The following is a 6,509-nucleotide window of genomic DNA, read 5'->3' on the forward strand; positions in this document are numbered from 1 at the left end:
AAATATGGTGATTTAGAGTAATCCGGCTAAAGTTCACCGGAAAAGTGAGAACTATGGTTGGAAAATGGTGAGTGTCCCTAAACACTGAATCAATTCCTAAAATCCAAAAATCCCCCTCCTTCAACTGAGTAACTCGGATTATATTTATAGGGTTTCATTGGTATTGAAGAAAGCGAGGAGCGTACGAGAGAGAGGAGCGGCGTGGGGAACAGCGACGAGTGGGAGTGTGGAGGTGCAGAGGGAGCACGTGAGGGAGACAAGGAGAGGTGTGTGGAACGTGAGAGGCAGTGAGATGTCGGGCGAAGTGGAGAGAACGTGGGTGTGCAGAGGCGTGGATGACGAAGAGAGAGAAGCGGGAAAGAGAGAGGGAAGGGGAGCGGCGGCGAGAGTGGAGAGAGGAGAAAGAGTGAGCTGAAGAGGAATGGGGTGAAGGGTTAGGTTTTAGGAATTAGGTCGGGTCGGGTATAAAGAAAATGGGCCGCTGATGTTGAACGAATAGTGGGCTGAAAATGTGGGTTGGGTATTAAAATGTGGGTTATTTATTTGGGTAGGGAATAATATTGTATTGGTATTTTGGGCCATTAATTTGGCTGAAAATTGTTGGTCCTTTCTCCGCCATTTTAATTATTTTCAGACTTCTAATTCAGTAACTAGTACAATATTTATTATGTGAAGATAAATAGTAATTAATATGTAGAAAAATAAGGATTTTAGAAAGTGTTGTCTAGTAATTAATTTAACGAATCCGAACCTGAAAACGAAACGATGACTAACTGTTTAAAATTTATGATAAAGTAATGCTCATAATGTTGAAAATAAAAGTAGTGATATTAATAGTAGTAGCAATAAAATATTGTGAAAAATAAAGTATTTAGCTCGTTAGTAAATTTATAAACACGAGTAAATTAAATAAAAGAGGGACAAAATTGGGTGTCAACAGTGAACATAATTACTAGCTACGTCGTTGTATTTAAGACATGATTTAATTATTTAAAAATGAACAAATACTCCATCTTAGGTGTGTTTGCTCAATTAATACGCGAGAACAGTAAATTTAATGGAGAATACTCCATATTTTGTTTTACCTTAGTGAACATGCACCGCATATTTTGAAGATTTGTTTTCAAATCTTTGTTTGGCCATAAAATTTTGACAGATTTTGAAAATCAATCTTCAAATTCTCAAATTCCGACTCAAACCTGTTTTTGGGTCAAGATCTATGTTTTGGCCTTTTCAAGACTTTTAAAAACTACCCCAAACTTTTGTATTTTATAAAAACTCTCATATATTTATGACCCAACTAATTTTATCTACCATGTTCCTCTATTAAAGCCATATCTATCATGTTTCGACAATTAAATCAGTCTCTTCTATAAAGTGAAGGTTGTTTGTAAAATGTAAGAAGATTATATTAAAGAATAACTAGTTACTACCGTTGTTTTGTTTTTCTTGCACATGGATCTTTATATTGTAATTTGAATTGTAATAGCTAGTAAATATGTTATTAGCAATCATTATTAAAATATCATGTTCTGCATAAATTGGGATTAGCAAGTATGTATGTTTTGTGTGGTTGGTATTCTTTATAGTTTTTAGAACTTATGGGTATACCATATAAGTAATGTTTCATGTTTGATCCAAAAGCAAAAAGTGAAATATGTTTTGAAAAACTATGATCAAACACATTTTCAAAAATTGAAAAACTAGGCCCAAGTCAAGTTTTTCAAAAAAAAAAAAAAAAAAAAAAAGGAATCTATGGCCAAACGCTAACTTAATTTCTTAAAAGGAGTGGCCCAGCTATCAAATTAATTCTGTTGTAGAAAAATGTGACACATATACTTATTTAATAAAAATTATTGCATCTGTCTCAATTTATGTGAAGGTGTTCGGAGTACGAGGGTCAAAACATTTAATTTTAATCATTATTTCAGGCATAGATCCTACAAATATTTACGATAAAATTTTTATATGTAACTCACAAAAAGTAACATACCTAATGATTCAAATAATTTTTAAAAATTTTGAGAAAATTATAGTCAAAAGAAAAATTGTTTGACTCCCAAATAATAACATTTTCACATAAATTAAATGGAAGGAATACTATTTTCTATCTTGAGTAAGCCCGGACATCTTGCAACTATATATATATATATATATATATATATATATATATATATATATAGCCTGAAGTTAGTTGGATTCATTCTTGGATTTGAAAGTGTCATAATGTAGAGATTCTGTAGATGATGCAATATAGTATGGTTGAGAATTTTTGTGGGTCTAAATATTTGTCCTCCACTTCTACCGCTTTTAGTTAGGTGGCTCTTTTTATCTTCCTGGGAGATATTTAGTTATGACCGTAATGTCGTTTTCTATAGAAGTGAGAGCCTTTTGTCTCCTCGTTTCTAAGGTCATATATACTTCTTTCTTTTTTGCCAGAACTTTTGCAAGGTCACACTTACTATCAGTCTATCAGTGCTACCCGTGTCTGCCGGTTAATTTAGGTCTCGCGTAGTGATGGATTTAAGGTCTATCAACTTTAAATGGAGTAGGAATAATATATATGGACCATTTTTTCTCGAGACAATCCCACTTTACCCCCTAACATTTAAAGGTTGGGAACCAATACCCCCTTCACATATTGAACGAGAACGATAACCCCCTTATGCAATATTTTTCGGTAAAAATATTCTTTTTTTGAATAAGATCTTTTTTCTTTTCTTTCTAGAATTAAAATACGAAAACATATAACTCTTATTATTGTCTCATTCATATTAATTCGGTTGAAAATAATGTACTTCTTTTAGGATATAACAACTACTTGAAATAATCTCTTAATAAATTTCAACCTATGTGGCATTCGTTTTACCTACATTCACATTAAACTTTTGGGTTCAAATTTCCCCCTCTAACATTACCTTTGGATCATCTATGAATATTTTGTATAGTAGTAATTCAATCTACTAAGATATATTTCACATGAGTTTCCACATAAACCGATTATCTAAGCATGTTTTTATTTTTTTATTTTCAAAACCACTCAGATGAATCAAACAAATAATTTCTTTTTTTTTTCCCTGAAGATTCGATTTTTATCCTATATGAAACATTTTTCTAATTATATTTATATAAGCAATTCTTTGAGGGTCATGGACGAAATGCTTGGTTACATGAAATCAATAGACATTTTATTTGAGTGTTTGTGTTATGCAAATGTATGAGTAGTTTAAATCTAATAAATAAGAGGTATATATTTTTATATTTTTAGTTCTAGAAAAAAAAAAACTTCATTCAAAAATGAAAAGTCTCACCTAAAAATATTGTATAAGGTGGTTACCGTTCCCATTCAACATATGGAGAAGGTATTATTTTTCAACCCTTAAATATTAAAAGAATAAAGTGAAATTGACTCTTAGCTTAAACTCGTCAAAAAGGAGGAAAATATTCTATAAGGGGGTTATCGTTCCCATTCAATATGTGGAGTGGATATCGTTTCCCAACCCTTCTATGTTAGGGGGGTAAAGTAGGATTTACGCTTTTTTCTTATTGCATATATAAACTTTGAGAGAGTCCTATCACCCCGTCTTTGTCCAAAATGCATCCTTAGACAGTGGCGGAGCAACTCATGGCCAAGGGTGGTCACCTGCACACCCTTGGCTGGAAAATTGTACTAGTATATGAATTAGATATTATAGTTAACTGGATATCAATTAAATTTTGAACACCCTTAAAATAATTGAGATAGATAGGTTAGAGGTAAAGGGTGTTTAATTTTACCTAAAAGTCACGGTTTAAAGCTTGCGTCAAACGCTGGTCATCTTCTTTCTTTAAAAGAAAACATACAAACAATGTTTGAAGCTACTTGGTTGATTTGTATTTGCACTTATTTTCTTCCATGTTCCGACTAAACTTATTTGTATTTGAGTTATGATTTGCATTTGGTTTATTCCTATGTTGGTTTGGAGTTACGTTGGACTCATTTGTTGAAGCACCTTTAGTCTTTCTTCTTTCCTTCCTATTTCCTAGAAAAGAAGAAGACGTATTGTTAAAATAAGACAACGAGATCTAATAGCAAGTTAGCTACCACTTATTTTGCTCTATTTTCTTTTTTAATTGCTTCTGTGAACATTTTAATTATCCAATTTTGTTCTCTTTCTTTCTTTTGTCAAATCAAATTAATCAGTCATTATCTCTCACTTTGTAACATTCTCGGAATGCCCCTTGTTGTTCTCCACTTGCGGGATTACGAACACTGGATATGTTATTGTTTGTTGTTGCTGTCATTTGATACTGTAATCACCGTAAGAATTTTCTAGCAATGAAATTTATCAAGAATAACTTGCGAAATCAAATAGATCATAAATTTTTAGGCGGGTGTGCAGTAATGATGTTAAAAAAAATTTGTTGCACTCATTCATCGGAAAAAAATTATATACTCGTCAACATTTGGACAACCTTACCAAAATTTCTGGCTCCGCCACTGTCCTTAGACCCCTTTAATTACATGGTAAACACTTGATATTTATTTCAAACGGAATAATCAAACGTTGAGATTTTTGCGATGGTTATAAAAGTATTTTTCATGGTTGAATGTGGAGTGTATCTTTTTTTGGTTCTAGTGGACGTGATGTATATGGAGGTAGTGAAAGTGGCAAATAAGGGGATGGAAGCGATATAGGAGATGACATTGGGCTTTTAAATTTTTTATTTTTAATAAAATTATGCAGCTAAGATCTGCTGATCTGGATGATGTTGTATTAACAAATGTACTTACATTGAGGGGGGTTAGGCCTTATCTTAGGTAACAACACAATTATTGGTGATACCGTCATGAATAATAAAAAACAGAACGATGTAACTACAGGAAAATAATTTGAAAAAGATGCTTGAGCCTGTCTTGTGTTCTTTAAGATAATGTACACAAACTTCAGTTGTTATTGTTTAATGCAGTTGTCCGAGATGGATATGTATATGTTAAGTCAAAAAAACAAAGAAAATCTTGAAAAGAATCTTAAATTTGCTGCACAAAAGAGTGAACAAGTAAAGGACAGTGGATGCCACTTTATACACTTCCAGCATGCTACTTCTCACCCTCTATAGTTTTTTGTTTTGTTTTGTTTTTTTTTAGTCAAACATCCAGCTCCAAACTGAGCCTGGATACGAAATACTATATTCAATAAAGACATCTTACAAGAAGGGGGACCGAAACCTAACCTTCATTAGTTTGAGGGTTGATGGACTCAACCCATTACAAAAGACAAAATATGACATTGTAAACTCCAAAAATGAAAGGAATGTACATCATATCAGGTAAAAATCAGGGGACATCAAATTGGTAAAATCTATCCAGTTTTCTATCTAGATACAAAATAGATTACAAAGTGATTTAAATTAACTAGATGATGAGGACTGCGAAACATTAGCTCTAACAGTTACAAAGAATAGTTTAATGACTTTAGCAACAATTAAGCAGAAGCCAAAGTTGCATATTGTGGAAGTAATTGGTGTGTTCAAACTTGCTTCATGAAATTTCATACGGAATTAGATTCTCTGATGATTACTAACATGATCAAGGAGAAAGATACTGATAACCTCAAACTTAAGAAGGTCATCAGAGACACTGCTCAAATTTTGAAGGAGGCAGAGGTGGTAATTTTGCACTGTTACAAGGAAGTCAATCAAGGCGCTGACTTCATGGCTAAACTAGCATCAACAAGTGAAATAGTACCTTCTTCTACTCTTTTCAACATTTCCAGAAAGAGGTGAAGGGACTATAACAACTTGACAAAATACAACTCTCTAACAACTTGCAAAATGCAACTCTCTAACATAAGGAGAATATTTTTTTGTAAGTTGATTTGTTTTCTCTTTTGCTATGGAGTACTTTTGCTAAGTTGTGATTCTGCTAGCTCCTTTTGTAGACGGTATATAACAGTCCTGGTGTTTTTGTTCGGAGGTTTGGTCAATGTCCTCCTCTTTTTGTATTTTTCAGTTAGACTAACGGATAGTGACAGGATCAAGACAGACCCAAATTTAAAAATAAATAAATTAATAAAGAAACTCAGTGACTTTCTCGTTAAAATATAATTAAGTTTGGTGCAATAAAGTTATCCATGAAATTAACCCTTATATTAGTGTATATATTGTCATATAACTTGAGATAGCAGTATATCCATTTAGAAACATGATCAAGATCAATATTTCACATTAACTAGATTAAAATTAAAAGTCATGAACAATATTTCATCAAGCAAGAACTACTACTAATAAATAAGCTAAACTCTAAGAATTATATCAATGTAATCATAATAACCATTCAGTACATCTCCATTACTTTCGATGCAGAGCATAAATATATATGTAATTTGAACTCATAACTTTAAAAATATAACGAGTTTAATGTTAAGAACCGTAATGATTGAACCAATAGAGCTCAAATCTTGGATCCGCTTCTCGACGAATTTAGTGATCATTCTTGTCATGCCAACACACGAGCATAACGATGCATC

Source organism: Lycium barbarum, chromosome 8, assembly GCF_019175385.1.
Source record: "Lycium barbarum isolate Lr01 chromosome 8, ASM1917538v2, whole genome shotgun sequence".
Lineage (NCBI taxonomy): Eukaryota > Viridiplantae > Streptophyta > Magnoliopsida > Solanales > Solanaceae > Lycium > Lycium barbarum.